Raw genomic sequence first — 19,841 nt, forward strand, 5'->3', positions numbered from 1 at the left:
TCTTTGTACAGGCTCCTCCTCTTTGATTACTGCAAACTCCAAGTTGAAATGGCTACATCCTATAATGGTTCCCAGAATTGAACTCTCCTCCCACTGAAAGTTGCCCCTTACCTTCCTGGCTTCTTATAGCAGCATGCATTCCCCTCTGTTACTCATTCTGCCTCTTGGTGTAATTATTTGTCCATGTGACCTTCTCCCGGACCACAACGTGATCAGGAAGGCAGGACCTGTGACTCATGCATCCTGGAATATGTGCAGTGCCCAGTTCAGCATCAGGGCTCACTATGTATTTGCAGAGAGCCTGGGTTCCCAGGGGCATAATCCCACTGGGACCAAGAACAGTAAAAATGGAGGTTGCCTGTGATTTATGACAAGTAGACAGCCTAGATCTGTGGCTGAGATTGCATAATAAGCAAGAAGCTGAAGCTAAAGGACCGAATTAGACCTCTAGTGTCAGAGAAGATGAACAAAGCTTATTAATGCACAGTAATAGCAGTGTGATATCAGAACAGCTTCCCCCAGCAACAACCCAGTTCTCTCACTGTGATAAAGTGCTTTGCCTTCTGCCTAAGACTTTAGCCTTTTGGGATCTGCATTGCTGCCTGGTAAAATTGATGGGCAATGGCACCGTCTCTTAGTTTAAGGAAATTCTTCCAACATTAGAAAAAGTATTGGCTTTGCAATTTCTAATGGCATTCCTTACACTAGGAAACTGATGAAAAACTGACCAGACTGGAATGATGCCTATCTATAATGTATATGGTTCACCTGCCCTGTCTCCTCCATGCCACCAGCTCCAGGTGTGAGCTCATCACCTTCCAGAGGTGAAGACCTATTATTGATATTTAACTGGAACTGGGTGGAGGGGTCAACCTTAGTGTCCTTTCCTTTGTTCACTCAAGGAACTTGTTCAGATCAGACTTTCCTTCCAAATGGTCTGTGATGTTAATTAATTTTTTAAAAAGTCCAACCTGCTCAATAATTTTTGAGGCTTCTTAAAAGCCCCTCTTCTCAAGCAAGGTTACAGGCATGACAGCTGGACCTTTCTGGTAGCTCAGAGTGCTCTGGGGAAAAAAAGGTTAGGATAAAGGGGATCTTTTCATTCTGAGTTTTTGGACATTAAGGAGGAACCAGTTTCTCTCCACGGGGGCTGAGAAGGACAGTGAAGTGATGGTGGACCATGTGCTGGTGTCATGGAGAATCAAACATGGAGAGTGTAGCAGGAGGCAGAGACAGGCGACAGCCAGCCATACCCAAGGTTTGCCCTGTTTTATGCCTCATTGGAAAAGCCTAAATATATCAATAACCAAATGTCAGGACATAAAAAGTGCAGAAAATTAATCTGTAGAAAAGGAAAACTCAACAAGTCACAAGGAGACAGAAGGGAAAGCTCTGGAGAGGGTAACCATGAGACATCTTTTATCAGCTTGCTGAATGCACCGGGGCAGTGAGGAGACCAGAACTTAGCTGCTTCTGAATGCTGAGGGTAGAAAGACAAAGAATTGTTTTCCCTTCTATCTGGGGCCTGTCGTTGGCTGCAGAACCCAAGCTTTCTTGTGATGGTCATACTCTATCAACTCCCTGTCTTTTGATGACACGGAGCACTGGCCCTACCATGCCCTCTTTGAGTGGGACATTTCAGGGAGCACAGCTTTGCAGGAAGACAAAACTATTCCTTCCTTACACAACCCACTATGTAGACTGGCTCTGAACCATACCCTTATTTTATGCAGACAGGTTAGGCAACTTGTGGGGAAGCTTTCTGCTAAGTGTTTCTCTCTGACTTATTTTAACCCAGAATTGATCCCACCTTCCTTCCACTCCCAATTTCCCATCTGTCCTTAGCTTTGCAACTATCACCACCACACATCTCCAGAACTTCTTTCATCTTGCAAAACTGAAACTCTGCCAATTAAATAACTCCCCTCCTCTAGGTCTCTGGCCACCCCCATTCTACTCTCTATGTGAATTTGACTATTCTAGGTACTTTATATAGTAGATTCATACAGTATTTGTCCTTATGTGACTGGTTTTTATCACTTAGCATAATATCTTCAAGGTTTATCCATGTTGTAGCATGTGTCAGAATTTTCTCCCTTTTTAAGACTGAATACTATTTCATTTCATGTATATACCACATTTTGTTCATCTACTCATCCATCAGTATACACTTGGGTTGTTTCTACCTTTTGCGTATTGTGAATAGTGCTGCTTTAAACATAGGGTTACAGATAACTGTTTGAGTTAATACTTTCATACATTTGGGGTATATACCCAGAAATGGAATGGTTGGATCACATGGTAATTCTATTCTTAACTGTCTGAGGAATTACCATTTCATTTTCCATAGTGGTTGCGCCATTTTACATTCCAACCAACAGTGCACCAGTGTTCCAATTTCTCCACATCCTTGCCGACATGTTTTTTTTTTTTTTTAAATAAGAACCATTCTAATGGGTGTGAGTGGTATTTCAGTGTGATTTTGATTCGTATTTTCTAATGATCAATGATACTGAGCGTTTTCCGTATACTTATTGGCCATTTGTAGTTCTTCTTTGGAGAAGTATTTATTCAAGTTCTTTGCCAATTTTTGAACTGGGTTGTTTTTATTACTGAGTTTTAGGAGTTCTCTATATATTCTAGATATTAATCTCTTATCAGATATATGACTTGTCAATATTTTCTCTGATTCTGAGAGTTGCCTTTTTATTCTGTTGATAGTGTCATTTGATGCACAAAAGTTTCAAATTTTGACAATTTCCAATGTGTCTATTTTTTGTTGTTGCTTGTACTTTTGATATCATATCAAGAAATCATTGCAAATCTAATGTTATGAGGCTTTCCCATGTTTTCTTCTGAGAGTTCAGTAATTTTAGCTCTTATATTGAGGTATTTGTTCTATTTTGAGTTGATTTTCATGTATAATGTTACATAAGGGTCCAACTTCATTCGTTTGCATGTGGATATCCATTTTTCCTACCACCATTTATTTAAAATAATGTCCTTTCACCATTGAATGATCTTTGAACCACCATAGAAAATCATTTGACCAAATATGCGAAGGTTTATTTCTGGGTTCTGGGTTCTGGGTTCTATTCCATTACTTTAGATGTCTGTCTTTTTGCCAGTACAACACTAATTTGATTACTTTAGGTTTGTAGTAAATGTAAATCAGAAAGTTTGAGACCACCAACTGCTTTCTTCTTTTTCAAGGTTGTTTTGGCTATGCAGGTCCCTTGAGAGGCCATATGAATTTTAGGATGGATTTTTCTATTTCTGTGAAAAAAAAAATTGGTATTTGAAAGGGATAGCACTGAATCTGCAGATTGCTTTAGGTAATATTGACATCTTAAAATTGTTATATTTTAATCCATAAACACAGAATTCCTTTTCATTTATTTGTATGGTTTTCAGTGTACAAGATTTTCACCTCCTTAGTTTATTTCTAAGTATTTTATTATTTTTTTCTGTTTTTGTTTTTGTATATTTTATTGATTATGTTGTTACAATCATTCCAATTTTCCCCCTTTGCTCCCCTCCGCCCAGTACCCCCCTTCCCCAGCAATCCCACACCCCTTAGTTCATGTCCACGGGTTGTGCATACAAGTTCATTGGCTTCACCCATTCCTATATTCTTCTTTTTAAAAAAATTAATTAATTTTTATATAACAATAAAAAATAACAATTACCCCTCTCAGACTTAAGACCCTTTATAATCTTATAAAGGACAATGGGCGAAGGTCTCATGCTCCTCTAGCTACTTCAAGCCAGACATGGTTGTTATCCTACATACCCTTAGGTCCAGAAATCCCTAATAAGAGTGGGGGTGTGGAGGGGAGGGTGACCTTCCCACATGGGGAAGGATTGTGCAGAATCCAGGTCAGTTGGCTGTCCCCGGACCACAGCATGCTTGCTTTAAGAGGCTGGGATCCTTGTTGTATTCTGGGGGCAACAGATTTGGCAACAGGGTTAAAGGGCATCATTCAATCCATAAACACTAGATGAGAAAAGGCAGGGATTAATTTTTCAATGTTCCATATTAGGGGGAAAAAGAAAAAGGCCCTTTGGAGGAAGGTGTCCAAGGTACATCACACCTGTCCAAAAACTTTTTGCCCACTATGCTTAGTTTGGGCTGAGGGAAATATTTTAGGTTTCCCCCATCTCAGACCTCTGGGCCCTTTCTGTCCAAGCCTTTAGGATAGAAAAGAGAAACCAGTTTTAAAGTGAAGCCCACAGACCACCACATGCTTCACCAACCCAGCCACTTAGTCAGTCAAATCATTGAGTCTCAGGAGGCAGCAATGCAGACAGGATTAAGTGAGGCCTATAGGTATGGACAATCACTTAAGTAATGAGATCATAGGCTTATGCCCTATGAAACAGAATACACATGTTAATTTACAAAATATATCCCACAGGCCAGTCTCTACATCTGTAAGACTCTCTTATTGTAAAGACAACTACTTGCAAGGCATTTGATATTCTTCTTTCCTGTAAATTAAGCATCTTTGATGATGTCACAGACCTAGTTTAACTTTCAAATGAAAACAAACTTTAAAGACGGTTAGCTGCACTACTTTATAGTCTACCACTGAACATTGTGGTTTTCCTTGAATCGAATTTTTCTCCTTAGGATTACCCTCCTTGTCATTAAAGGGATCACATTAAATCCAATTTTAATTTATCCTTTTTGTTTGCATAAACACAACAAGAGCAGCAAACGATCACATATGACCTTTACATCTGCTTTGCTGGAACTCACACAAGGAACCTTTAGGGTGACTTTCAGTATGCCCTTCAGGACACAGGAGCTGAGCCACATACCTGCCATTCACCCTTGCCTATAAATGCCTGTCTTTTCCAAGTCCTTCAGGTTTTCAGTTGTGCTTTAAGGTCTCTTCTAGCCATCTTTCAGGAAAGCAACCTTCATTCCTTCCCTGGAAAGATTGCCATGGGACGCACAAACAATCAAGGTACCAGGCCTTTTTTCTCGTGGGCTTTTATTACCTTTGAAAGTCAATCCCAGTTTCTCAGGGCCTTTAGGTAACAAACAGAGCCCAAGCATGTCTCCTATAGGCATGACATTACAGTAAAAGTCATGGTCAATAAAACTTCTATTAACAACCAGTCTTATTAGTTTTATGCAAAGAATCTTATGTCATTGCTTACTTCTTCAGAATGCCAAATTCTGGAGGGATCAAGTAGGGAGAAAAATATACAATGTGAAGGAAAATCCTTATCCTTCTAATATTCACTAAAATTGCATTTACATACTTCACATTTTCTTTTACTCACTGTCCTACATGTGAGGTTTTTTTTGGGGGGGAGGGGTTTGCTGGCTCATATATTAATTTATTTTGCTTTCATTTTTTCCCCCCACTAAAAATTTTTGTTTGTTTGTTTTTCTATTACAGTTGTCCCACTTTTTTCCCTATTGCTTCCCTGCACAATGCCCACCTATTCTCCCACAGTCAGTCCCCACCCAGTTGTCCATGTCCGTGGGTCATTTATACATGTTCTTTGACTAGACCCTTCCCCTTCATATTCTCTTACCTCCCTCCCCCTCCCCCCTTGTAACTGTTAGTTTACTCTTTGTTTACATACCTCTGGTTCAATTTTGTTCATTTGTTTGTGTTGTTCATTAGTCTTCTGTAATAGGTGATAGCATAAGGTACTTTTCTTTCATTGCCTGGCTTATTTCACTAGGCATAATTCTCTCTAGTGCCACCCATGTTGTTGCAAATGGTAGAAGTTCTTTCTTTCTGGTACATAGTACTCCATTGTGTAAATGTACCACAGTCTTTTGATCCACTCATCTACAGATGGACACTTAGGTTGTTTCCAGCACTTGGATATTACAAATAGTGCTGCTATGAACATAGGGTGCATAGTTTCTTTTGAATTGCTGTTTCAGGATTCTTCGGTTATAATCTTAGCAATGAAATTGCCAGTTCAAAAAGCAGTTCTATTTTTCATTTTTTGAGGAAATTCTTTACTGTTTTCCATAGTGGCTGCACAAGTCTGCATTCCCGCCAGCAGTGCACCAGGGTTCCCTTTTCTCCACATCCTCGCCAGCACGTGTTGTTTGTTCATTTGTTGATGATGGCCATTCTGACTTGTGTGAGATGGTATCTCATTGTGGTTTTTATTTGCATCTCTCTGATGGCTAGTGATGTTTAGCATTCTTTCATATGTCTATGGACCCTCTGTTTGTACTCTTTGGAGAAGTGTTTGTTCAGGTCCTTTGCCCATTTTTTTTACTGGGTTTTCTGTCTTCTTGGTGATGAGACATATAAGTTCTCTATATATTTTGGAGATCAATCCCTTGTCTGAGGTATCATTGGCAAATATATTTTCCCACGTGGTTGATTCCCTTTTCATCTTGTGGATGTTTTCTTTTGCTGAGCAGAAACTCTTTAGTTTGATGTAGTCCTATTTGTTTATTCTTTCCTTTATTTTCCTTGCCTTAAGAGATACATGAGTGAAAATGTTGCTTCATAGGATATCTGAAAATTTCCTGCCTATGTTTTCCTTTAGGACTTTAATGGTGCCATGGCTTACATTTAAGTCTTTGATCCATTTTGAGTTTATTCTGGTGTGTGGTGTAAGTTGGTGGTCTAGTTTCTTTTTTATGCATGTCCCTGTCCAGTTCTCCCAACACCATTTTTGAAGAGGCTCTTTTCACTCCATTTTATGTTCCTTCCCCCTTTGTCAAATATTAGTTGACCATATAGACCTGAGTTTATTTCTGGGCTCTCTATCCTGTTCCATTGGTCTATATGTCTGTTCTTATGCCAGTACCAGACTGTTTTGATTACCATGGCCTTGTAGTATAGTTTGGTATCACATCTTGTGATTCCTCCTACTGTGTCCTTCATCCTCAAGATTGCTGTGGCTATTCGGGGTGTTTTTTGGTTCAATATAAATTTTTGAAGTATTTGTTCTAGGTCTGTGAAATATGTCATTGGTATTTTATTAGGGATTGTGTTGAATATATAAATTGCTTTGGGTAGCATGGACATTTTAATGATGTTGATTCTTCCTATCCATGAACATGGTATATGCTTCCATTTATTTGTATCTTCCTTAATTTCTTTCTTCAGTGATGTAGTTCTGAGTACAGGTCTTTTAACTCCTTGGTTAAATTTATTCCTAGGTACTTTATTTTTCTTCTTTCTATAGTAAATGGGATTTTTTTTCTAGTGTCTATCTCTGATATTTTGTTGTTGAAGTACAGAAATGCCTTTGATTCCTGAATATTGACTTTGTACCCTGCTATTTTGCCAAATTCACTTATTAGGTCCAGTAGTTTTTTTTCGTGGAGTCTATAGCGTTTTCTATGTACACTATCATTTCATCTGCAAATAATGACAGTTTTGCTTCCTCTTTTCCACTTTGGATACCTTTTATTTCTCTTTCTTGTCTGATTGCTGTGGCTAGAACTTCCAAGACTATATTGAATAGGAGTGGAGAGAGTGGACATCCTTGTCTTGTTCCTGACCTCAGGGAAATGCTTTCAGTTTTGCCCATTGAGTATGATGTTGGCTTCAGGTTTCTCATATATGGCCTTTATTATGTTGAGGTATGCTCCCTCTATTCCCATTTTGCTTAGAGTTTTCATCATAAATGGTGTTGTACTTTATCAAATGCTTTTTCTGCATCTATTGATATGATCATGTGGTTTTTGTCTTTTATTTTGTTTATGTGGTATATTATGTTTATTGATTTATGAATATTAAACATTTCTTGCATTCCTGGGTTGAATCCCACTTGATTGTGGTGTATGATCTTTCTAATGTGTTGCTGGATTCGATTTGCCAATATTTTGTTGAAGATTTTAGCATCTATGTTCATCAGCGGTATTGGCCTGTAATTTTCTTTCTTTGTTTTTTCTTGACCTGGTTTTGGAATTAGGGTAATACTGGCTTCATAGAATGAGTTTGGGAGTCTTTCCTCTTCTTGGATTTTTTGGAATTGTCTGAGAAGGATAGGAGTTACTTCTTTTTTATATGTTTTGTAAAATTCACCTGTGAAGCCATCCGATCCAGGCTTTTGTGTGCCGGCAATTTTTTTGATTACTGTTTAAATTTCACTAGTTGTTATTGATCTGTTCAGGCTTTCTGCTTCTTCTTGATTCAGGTTTGGAAGATTATATGTTTCCAGAAATTTGTCCATTTCATCGAGGTTGTCATATTTCTTGTGATATTGTTGTTTGTAATAATTTCTTACAATCCTTTGTATTTCTGTGGTATTGGTTGTGATTTTTCCTCTTTCATTTCTGATTTTATTTATTTGGGTCCTCTTTTTTTTTTTTTTTTTTCTGATGAGCCTGGTTAAAGGCTGGTCGATTTTGTTTATCTTTTCAAAGAACCAGCTTCTACTTTTGTTGATCTTTTGAATTGTTTAGTCTCTGTGTCATTTCTTTCTGCTCTTATCTTGATAATTTCCTTCTTTCTACTCGCTCTGGGCTTTGCCTGTTGTTGTTCCTCTAGTTCTTGTAGATTTAGGGTTACATTTTTTATTAGAGATTCTTCTGTCCTTTTTAGGTAGGCCTGTATTGCTATGAACTTTCCTCTCAGGACTGCTTTCGCCATATCCCATAGGTTTTGGATTGTTGTGTGTTCATTATCATTTGTTTTCAGAAACTTCTTGATTTCTTCCTTGATGTCATTGTTAACCCATTTATTACTTAATAACATGTTATTCATTCTCCATGAGTTTGAATGTTTTTGAGTTTTTTTCTTGAGGTTGATTTCCAGTTTTAAGCCATTGTAATCTGAGAAGATGCTTGATATAATTTAAATTTTCCTGAATTTGTTGAGGCTTGTTTTGTGTCCTACTATGTGGTCTATCTTTGAAAATGTTCCATGTGCACTTGAAAAGAATGTATATTTTTCTTCTTTGGGGTGAAAAGTTCTATATATATATATATATATGTATCAGTTAAGTCCATTTGATCTAGTGTTGTTCAATGCCTCAATATCTTTGGTGTTTCCTTGCTTCGAAGATCTGTCCATTATTGACAATGGGATGTTAAGGTCCCCTACTATGAGTGTGTTGCTATCTATATCTTTCCTGAAGTCTTTCAAAATTTTCCTTTCATATTTGGGTGTTCCTATGTTAGGTGCATATATGTTTACAAGGGTTATATCTTCCTGATGGATTTTTCCCTTAAGTATTATGACATGTCCTTTTTTGTCACTTTTTATGGCCTTTCCTGTGAAATCTGTTTTGTCTGATATAAGTATTTCTACCCCACTTATTTCATGTCCATTTGCTTGAAATACTTTTTTTCATCCCTTCACTTTCAGTCTGTGTAGATGTTTTGTTCTAAGGTGGGTCTCTTGTAGACAACGTATATGTGGGTCATGCTTTTTAATCCATTCAGCTACCCTATGTGTTTTGATTGGTGCATTTAATCCATTTACATTTAAGGTTATTATCGGTAGGTATTTACTCACTGTCATTTCCCCCTTTGTACCTGTGTTCCCCTCTGTCTCTCTCTGTTTCTTCATCTCCTTAAAACAGACCCCTTAGCATTTCTTGCAATGTTGGTTTGTTGGAGATGTATTCTTTTAGCCTTTTTTTGTCTTGGAAACTCCTTATTTCACCTTCCATTTTGAATGAGAGCCTTTCTGGGTAGAGTAGTCTTGGTTGTAGACCTTTGTTTTTCATTGCTTGGAATATTTTTTGCCATTCCCTTCTGGCTTGTAGTGTTTCTGTTGAGAAATCTGATGATAGCCTTATTGGAGCTCCCTTGTATGTTATTAGCTGTTTCTCTCTTGCTGCTTTTAGGATCCTCTTTTTGTCTTTCAATGTTGCCATTTTAATTATGATGTGTCTTGAAGTGGCCTGTTGGGGTTCATTTTTATTGGGACCTCTGTGCTTCCTGGACTTGCATGACTTTTTCTCATCAAGTTAGGGAAGTTTTCTGTCATTAGTTTTTCAAACAGGTTTTCTATCCTTAGCTCCTTTTCTCCTTCTGGAATTCCTATGATGTGGACATTATTACGTTTCATGTTGTCCTGCAGCTCTCTTAATACATCTTCATTCTTTTTCAATCTTTTTTCATTTTGTTTCACTGTCTGGGAATTTATTTCTATGTTGTCCTCCAGCTCGTTGATCTGATCATCTGCCTCCTCTAGCCTGCTTTTAATTCATTCTACTGTGTTATTCAATTCAGAAATGGTATTCTTTTTTTTAAAAAAATGTTATTTTAAAAAATATTTTATTTTATTTTCTGTTTTTAGAGAAAGGAAATAGGAGAAAGAGGGAGAGAAACATCATTGTGTGGTTGCCTCTTATGTGCCCCAAACTGGGGAACTGTGACCCTCATGTGTAACCTAGTCATGTGCCCTGACTGGGAATCGAACCAGGGACACTTGGTTCACAGGCCGACACTCAATCCACTGAGCCACAGCAGCCAGGGCTCAGAAATTGTATTCTTCATTTCCTCCTGGCTCTTATTGATAGCTTCTATGTTCTTTTTCATGCTGGTGTAAATCTCAGTAAGTTCCTTGTAGTTTTCCTGGAGTTCCTTGTAGTTTTTCTGGAGTTCTTTGTAGTTTTCTTTGAGCTCACTGATCTCATTGAGCTTCCCTACTATCCATCTTTTGAATTCCATGTCTGATAGTTTGCTTCCCTCTAGTTCATTTAGCTCTCTTTCTGGGGATTCTTCCTTTCCTTGTGATGGAGGGTTGTTTCTCTGTCTCTCCATTTTTGTGTCTCTTCTTGTTTGTTGCTGTTTCTTATATTGATCTGTACTTCCTGTATCTGCCCCTGGGTCAGATCGTGTACCAGTCTGGGCCTAGGCAGCTTGTTGGAGACTAGCAGAGGTCTACTGCCTTTAGTTGTTGATCTATTCAATGTGTGATCAGTCATCAGGATTAAGGACTGAGGGTGGGGCAAATTAATTCCTATAGGCTGGGTTTTTGCTTCCCCTCAGGCTGACGCCACATGGAAGGGAGTGGTCACCCTGCTGTATTGGGATTGAGTCAGCACTGGAACCCGTTCAGCTGCTTCCTTCATTCTCCCCTCAAAGCCACCACCCCAAATTCTCCCCAAGCATCTCTAGTTCTCTCTTCCCACCCTCTGCTGGAGCCCAGGGTAAGTGGGTGCCAAAATATATTCATACGTGATCCGCTTAAGAGCTCTTTTTCTCCAGCTATTTCTCTCAGGCCAGCAAGAAACCCCGTGTTTTTTTTCACTTTTCATAGCTGGATACTATTTTACTTTCTGCTCTGTTGCTGTAGGCTGGGAAGCCCAGCTGGGGGTTTAGACCCTGCCTTTCTCACGGGCAACTCCCTGCTGCTAAGGTGTTTCTCAGTCCCTTCAGCTGCCACCCGTGGGAGCCCAGCCAGCCCTTTCGTGTCTCTGCACCTCCTACCGGTCACATTGTGATGAAGTGGCCTTTTCTGTCTCTCCATGGTTATAAGACTTCTCTCCAGCTAGTGTTCAGTTGGTTATTCCAGATGATTTATCCACAATTAAGTTGTAAGTCTAGACTGGTCCTGGGCAGAGGTTAATGTAGCTTCCACTTACTCCTCCACCATCTTGGGTCCTCCTTATTATTGTTTTTGATGTTATTATAAATGAAATTGTTTTCTTAATTTCATTGTAGTGTATGAAATGCAACTGATTTCTGCATGTTGGTTTTTGTATGCTGTGACTTGGCTGATTTTAGTTCTTACTGTGTTTGTGTGTGTGATCGTTAGAGTTTTCTATATAAGATCATATCATCTGTAAAGAGAGATAATTTTACTTCTTTCCAATTTGTATGTCTTTTATTTCTTTTTCTTGTCTTTTTGTTGTGGCTAAAACTTCCAATACCATATTGAATAGAAGTGGTGAAAGCGAGCATCCTTGTGTTGTCTCAAATAAAACAAAGCTTTCAGTCTTTCACTACTGACTATGATATTATTGTGGACTTTTCATACATGACTTTTATATTGATGTGGTTCTCTTTTATTCCTAGTTTGCTGGGTGTTTTTCTTTTAATATAAAATGGCGCTGAATTTTGTCAAAAGTTTTGCATCAGTTGAGATACTCGTGTGTATTTTTCCCCTCTATTCTGTTAATGTGGTGTATTACATTGATCAATTTTTGTTTGTTGAACTATCCTTGAACTTTAGCAGAAAATCCCACTTGGTCATGGTATATAATCCTGAACTGAGCTTTGCTAGTATTTTGTTGAGGATTAGCATTTTGTAATTGTAAGCATACAGGTCCTCCACATGTTTTGTTAGATGCATAACTAAGGATTTCTTGTTTTTTGAAAAATCATACAGAGTATTACATTTTTTTTTCTGTTCAGGTGTCCATTGCTACTATATAGAAATTCAATTAATTTTTGAATGTTGATCTTGTATCATATGACTTTTCTGTACTCATTTCTTAGTTCTAGGAAGGTTTTTTACTTGTTAGTTTGATGTTTGTTTTGTAGATTCCTTGAGATTTTCTAAATAGATAATCATACCATCTATAAATAGGGACTGGTTCATTTCTTCCTTTCTGATCTGAAAGGATGTCTTTTATTTTCTTTTCTTGCCTGATTGTACTGGCTAGAATTTACAGTACTGTGTTGAATGAGAATGGTGTGAACAAATATTCTTGCCTTATTTCTGATATTCAAGGGAAACCATTCATTCTTTCACCACTGTGTATGATATTATCTATAGGATTTTTGTAGATGTTCATTATCAAATTGAGGGAATTCCACTCTCATCCTATTTGTCTAAGACTTATCACAAATGTTAAAATTGTGCTAAATTTTGCCAAATGCTTTTTCTGTATCAATTGATATAATTATGTGATTTTTAAATGTTGGGTGCGTAAATATCTACACACTTGTTGGATTGCTCCTTTTATCATCATGTACAGTCCTTTGTCTTTTATTACAGCCTTTGATTTAAAGTCTGTTTTATATGAGATAGGTATTGCTACCCTAGTTTTATAAATTTCTATTTGTATGAAATATCTTTTTCCATCCCTAAACTTTTAGTCTGATGGATCTTCCATTCTCTGGTGGGTCTCTTGTAGACAGCATGCATATGGACCTTGTTTTCTTATTCATTTTGCTACCTTATGTCTTTTGATTGCAGCACTTAAGCCATTTACATTTAAAGTGATTACTGAAAGGTACATATTTATTGTCATTTTATTCTTTTAACTATGTTCCTGTTTTTTCTTCTTTTTCTCCTCTTCCTTCTCCACCTCCTTCTTATTAAAAAGGCCCTTTAACATTTCTTGTAATACTGGTTTGTTGCTAATTAACTATTTTAGCTTTTTCTTCTCTGGGAAGCTCTTTACTTCTCCTTCAACTTTAAATTATATCCTTGCTGGGTAAAATAGTGTTGGTTGTAGGCCCTTGGTTCTCATCACTTTGAGTATTTCATGCCAATTCCTTCCGGCCTGCAAAGTTTCTGTTGATAAACCAGCTGAGAGTCTTATGGGAGCTCCCTTGTAGGTAACTAACTGTCTTTCTCTTGCTGGTTTTAAGATTCTCTCTTTGTCTTTTGCCTTTGCATATTAATCATGATATGTCATTGCGTGGGCCTTTTTGGGTTCATCTTGTTTGGGACTTTCTGTTCTTCCTCGATTTGTGTGTCTTTTTTCCCTTCACCAGGTTAGGGAAGTTTTCAGACATTATTTCTTCAAATAGATTTTCTCACTCTCTTGCTCTCCCTCTTTTCCAATTGGAACTCCTATGATACAGATGTTGGTACACTTCATGCAGTCCCAAAGGTCCATTAAACTATACTCATTTTATTCTTCTTTTGCTTCTCTGATCAAGTGTTTTCTGCTACCTTGTCTTCCAAATTGCTGATTTGATCCTCTGTTTTATTCAAACTACTCTTCATTGTTTCCAGTGTATTCTTCATTTCAGATATAATATGTATTCTTCATTTCTGTTTTATTAAATGACTTCTGTGTTCTTTTTCATGGTATTGTTGTTCTCACTAAGCCCCTTAAGCATCTTTATAACCATGTTTTTGAACTCTGTAGCTAATAAATTGCTAGTCTCAATTTCATTTAACTCTTTTTCTGAAGATTTCTCCTGTTTTTTCATTTAGGGCATCTTTGTCTTTCTATTTGGCTGCCTCTTCGTATTTGTTTCTTTGTGTTAGGTGGATCTGCTGTGACTCCCAGTCTTGGTAGTGTGGCCTTATGTAGTAGGTGTCCTGTGGGATCCAGTGGTTCAGTCTCCTTGATCACCTAAGCTGAATGCTTTAATAATGTCCCTTGTATGGGTTATGTGGGTCCTCCTATTGTAATTGAATCTTGATTGCTATTGGCCCATTCATGCATGGTGTCAACCCCATGTTGACTTTGAGGACCAACCTTGACCACAGTGTTGAGCTACTATGCAGGTGGTGCCCATACAGTGTGGAATTTGCCTCAGAAGGATCTGGTACCTGCCAAGATCTCCCTTTGGATATGCTACTTGTGAAACTAATTGGATCCTGCTCTGATGTGTTCTGAAGCTGGCTTCAGGTTGTGTTAGTTCTGGGGACTCTTGGGAGGGACTCTGGTGTAGACCAAAATTAGTCACTGCCTGTGACTGGTCCTGGGCAATCTATTTGGAGCTACAAAGTGATCCAATGTTTGTGGCTGCCTCTGCTGAGCCTGAGTGTATGTGGGAAGGACCAAGCTGTGCAGCAGTGCTTTTACCAGTACTGGGCCTGGGGGTAAAAATTCTCAAGGCACCCTGAGATCTGCCTTTGTTTGCCTGCCAGCTGCCTGTAAAGCTCAGTCACTGAAAGAGCCTCTGGCGGTACTTGAGTTGCCTGAGGTAAGTTTTCAGTGAGTCACCAGGCAGGGGCAAGTGTTGTTCACTAGATCAATACAGGTTCAAACTCATTGCCAGTGCTAAATCTGAGTCCACTCAGCAAATGTCCCATAGTATACTAAGTCTAATTGCTATCCACTGGGTGCTTGTACATCTCTGTGGTGTTGTGGGGTCTCAGGGAGTTGTCAGGGTGAGGACAGCAGAATTCATCAGGCCCAAACAGACCAAGATTTGGCTCTGTAAAGGGAGGGCCCTGCATTGGTCAGGAAAGAGAGGGGAAAATATCACCTTTCCCAGAGCCAAACAACTCAGTCTGTGCCAGATTCTGCCCAGAGCCTGATCTTAGCAGGATGGCACTATGAGGAGTTGAGAGGGTGGGGCTAGTGGATATCCTGGGAGGGGTAAATGCTGGTCAGGCTTTGGGGGAGGAGTAGCCCTGCCCCAGAGTGACACCACTCAGTCTGTTCCAGATCCTGCCCAGGCCTCAGCAGGGTGGAGCATCCAGGAGCCTGGAGAGTAGAATTAGAGGATCTCCTGTGAAAGAGGGGGCACTAGTCAGGTTCATGGGAAAGTAGGGGAATGGGCCCCACTCCACAGCCATAGAACTCAGTCACTGACACCCTGAGTCTGCCCAGACCTCTACACTCCAACCCAGGCAGCTGACTCCTCTGCAGGATACAAACTCCACAGGGAGGGGCAACAAGGAGTCCAGAGGGTGAGGCTGTTGCAGTCCCTCAGGCTGTTGCCATAAGGAGGAAAGTGCTCCACCTAAGAAAGATGGCCTCTGCTGTGTGGGAGAAGAACTCAGCTCAGGGATCCTGGCAGCTGTCCCTTCAACTTTCTCCCCAGAGGAAGAAACCTCAATCTCTCCTCCTGTGACTCTAGTCTGTTCTGCCCTCCCTCCACCAGCACTCAGGGTGAATGGCCAAGAACGAGATCTTGTGTATTGGACCTTTAAAAGGGCTCTTGTGTCTCTAGCAGACTCCTGTCTCTCGCTAGTGGATAGAAACCCTGCTGCTTTTCACAGCCAGATAATTATGTGGACAACTCTTCCTGGCCTGGTGCTCTAGGCTGGGGAGCCTGGCTAGGGGTTGAGACCCTGCAATTCTCAGGGGGAACCTTTGCCACTGAGATGTCCCTCTGGAACCTCAGCCACTACCTGTGGGAGCAGGGCCAGCTCTTTTAGTGTCTCTGCCCTTCCTACCAGTCTTAATGTGGCTTCTTTAAATCCTTGGTTATAAGACTTCTCTTCAGCTAGTCTTCAGTTGGTTATTCAGAGTGACTGTTCTATATTTTAGTTTTAGTTCCAATTTGGTCCTGGGAGGAGGTGTGTGGAACATTTACCTACTCCACTGCCATCTTCCATCTCTTAAAAATGCTTAATACCAATATTTCCCAAAGTGTGATTAGTGAAATTATATAGTCTTTCCAGAAACTACCTGGGAAAATAAGTATCCTGTGGTTAAGCACTGGCAAACTATTTTTCTCTTTCCTATAGAATTTTAAAATTACAAGTTCACTTTTCTTAATGGTTCTTTGAGTATTCAAATGATCTATTTCATATTGAGTATGATCATTTGCATTTTTGAGAAATTTGTCCATTTCATCTAAGTTGCCAAAGTTGTGTGTGTAGAATGTTCTTAGTATTTTCTTATTATCATTTTGATATCTACAGGGTATATACTGATACCATCTGTTTTATTCCTAATATTAGTAATTTGTGTCTTCTCTTTGTTAGTCTTGTTAGAAGGTTATCAATTTTATTGATCTTCCAAAGATCCAACTCTTTGCTTTATTGTTTTTCTGTTTTATTTTTTTTCAATTGTATTGATCTTTGCTCTTGTCTTTACTGTTTCTTCTTTCTGCTTTTTTGGGGTTTATATGCTCTTCATTTTTTAGGCTCTTGAGGTCGTAGCTTTGGTTGTTGATTTAAGGCTTTCCCCCTATTTCATGTAAGCTATAAATTCTCCTCTCAGTGCTGTTTTAGCTCTGTTCCACATGTTTGATATACTGCATTTTTCATTTTCATCCAGCTCAATGTATTTTTAAATTTCCTTTGAAACTTCAGAAAATTTTGAGATTTTCTTTATGTTCCAAGTTATGGTTTATTTTTGTGTATGTTTTGTAGGCACTTGAAAATAATGTACTCCATTATTGGGAGGAATGTCTTATAAATGTCTGTTAAATCCTGTTTGTCAATGGTGTTGAATTTTTCTACATGTTCTAATTTTCCATCTAATCGTTCTACCAATTGTTGTAAGAGGGATGTTGATCTCCAGCTATAATTGTGCATTTGTTTTTATTTCCAGTTCTTTCAGTTTATGCTTCACTTATTTTGCACCTCTGATATTTGCTCTGTACATATTTACCAATGATGTATCCTCTTGGTCAATTGACCCTTTTATCATTATTTAATGTCTCCCTCCATCTCTGGTAATTTTCTTTGCTCTGATTGTATATTTAATCTGATATTAATATATCCACTTTTGCTTTCTTTTGATTAAAATTTGCATAATAAAATTTTCTAGGTGTTACTAGAACAACTAATAAAAAATGCTATTCGGAGACATACCTCAAAATGCTATAGATAAAAATGACATTGTAAAAAGTGCTCAAGTAGTGAACAGTAAGGCAAGGAAAACAAAAATGAAGAACAGAGCACAAACAAAAAACAAAAAGAAAATGGCAGTTTTAAGTCTAAATATATCAATAATTATATTAAATGTAATGTTCTAAATGCAACAATTAAAGACAGATTGGATTAAAAACCATGAAGCAATTATACACTGCCTACAAAGCCATATATACATAGATTAAAATAAAAGAATGAGAAAACACTTCCAGTTTTCATTCTGGGCACAGGTGAGGTTTGTCACGGGCAAGGGAGCTTCCTGAATGAGTGCTGATCCACTGCCTTGTTCAGGCCCATTCTACATGACTTTCCACGTGACTTTAGTGCTCATATCCCCTTCGCTGTGTGCTGGAAAATCCGTTATCCCTCAGCGACTTGGTGATTCTGTTCATGTCTGTGAGCCTGGATTCATGTCATTGAAACCCTCTGATAGAATGTCCCCAATTCTAGGTGAGTTACTCAAGAAAATTCTCCTGGGCACTTCAGCATCTTGAAAGCCAGGCCCTGCTCTCTTCTCTTATTAACTTCAGTCCCCTTAGGGCCAAATGTTGCTGTTTCCCATAGGCGGCTTTCACCAAATCCTTCTAGTTTTCTTATTTGCCTCCAGCAACTTCCTCATCTGCCCTCTACCCTGTCTTCTAGAGAGCCTGAAGTAAAATCTGCCCCCTACAGCTGTGCATGGAGAAAATGCGGGGTAGACTGTTCAGTAAGGGATACCATCCACATGTCCTGTGCCAGGTTGCAAGGCCAGGAACATCCGAGCGTGTGCTCGCCATGCTTAAGGAAGCTCACTGTTTCTTCTAAAGACTCAGATTTCTGCTCCCCAGCTAGTTCTCCACCTAGGTATTCATTCTGATGCTGATAAAGAAGTGTCAAGAGCAGAGTAGTTGTAATGGCCTTGCACATTCTGTCATCCATCCTTGTAATTGTTCATTCCTCTTAGGTGATCAGACGCAGGTGGTGCTTGCATCTGATGACATTTGGCCTGGAAAGACATTGCTCCATTTCTCCCAGCAGGAGAGCTTTCTGAAGGAGATGGGTGAAGTGCAGGCTCAGACTGTAGAGCAGAAATCCCCATGCCTATCTCTTCTTAATTCCCCACTACCCCTCTCACTCTGTCCCTGGCCCCTGGCCTGGACACCACACTCTCAAAACAAGTCTAGAGCAACTGTGATCTGATAATGGCCTTTTCTGGGTTCCCTCTCAGAGATTTTGAAATTAACCTCTAGGAGTCAGAAAGTCTTCCATGCTAAAGGAAGGAATGTTGAACACTAGCTTCAAGACAGCTATAGCATGCTAGGGAAATGTGCACAGCACAGCAAGAATGGAAGCTCCGGGGCACCTCCTCCCCTGGAGAGGCAGCTGTCTGCATCCCCTACATTGTCAGCCAGTTCTCAAGGCATGCATCAGTGCATCTGAAACACTCTGTAAATGGAAAACTCAGAACACAGCTTCTCACACTGACCCCACCAGTAAGTACAGTGGCACCCACCCAGTTGGTTAATTCAATTTTCCTGCAGAGACAAGAGACTTAGTTCAAATGCTACCTCCTCGGCAAGGCTGCTCTAAACCCGTGTTGAGTTGGGCACCCCAGATGAGTGCTCTGTTAGCAACCTACCTTCCCTCCCTCTGAGCACTTAGCCTACTCCGACGTGCTTGCTTATTGGGGTGCAATGAAATACCTGTTTTACCTATTATTTGGGAAGCTACCTGAAGATGAGGGCCAGATATTACTGATATTAGTACCCTAGTACCTAGCATAGTACCTGACACATAGTAAGTACTCATAATATTTCTGAAGAGGCACGGTGGCACATATATGCAGATAGTCACCAAAACAACTCTTCTGCTGACTTACTATGGAGCCTGAAATTCTACCACTAGATACTTATTCCTTTGACTTAAAGTTAGTCCTATGCACCGAAGATTCTCTTCCAAAAAAGTTTCATTGGAAGGGATAATTGTCACTGAATTTTGGAGGGCTGGTTTGAGGTGAGCCTTGCAGAACCCTGACACAGTGTTAGAACTTGTGAGGAATGAAGGGAAGGAGGCATTCCAGGGTCTCAATGGTACAGGGATAAAGGAATAAGAGACAAATACTTATTATTAAAAGACTGGGTCTGGAACTTGATTTATATGGCACTTGGACCCCTTTTCCCTTATGAAGTGAAAAAAAAAAAACAACATATTCTTCAAGTGAGCCAGGTACTAGAAAAACATTTCCTAGCACATAATAGGTATTCAGTAAACATTTATGAAAATGACTTATCTTAGGAACATTGTCAGCCACATGCTCACTTCTCTCCATGTGGCTTTAGCTTGCAAGGAACTGAGTAAGTGACTGGAAAAGAACATCATGGATCCTGCCACCCTTCATAATCTGGGTTAACAGAATTCTCAACAGGGTGACACTATTCACCC

The sequence above is a fragment of the Furipterus horrens genome, unplaced genomic scaffold (assembly GCF_987537825.1).
Source record: "Furipterus horrens unplaced genomic scaffold, mFurHor1.1.pri manual_scaffold_6, whole genome shotgun sequence".
Classification (NCBI taxonomy): Eukaryota; Metazoa; Chordata; class Mammalia; order Chiroptera; family Furipteridae; genus Furipterus; species Furipterus horrens.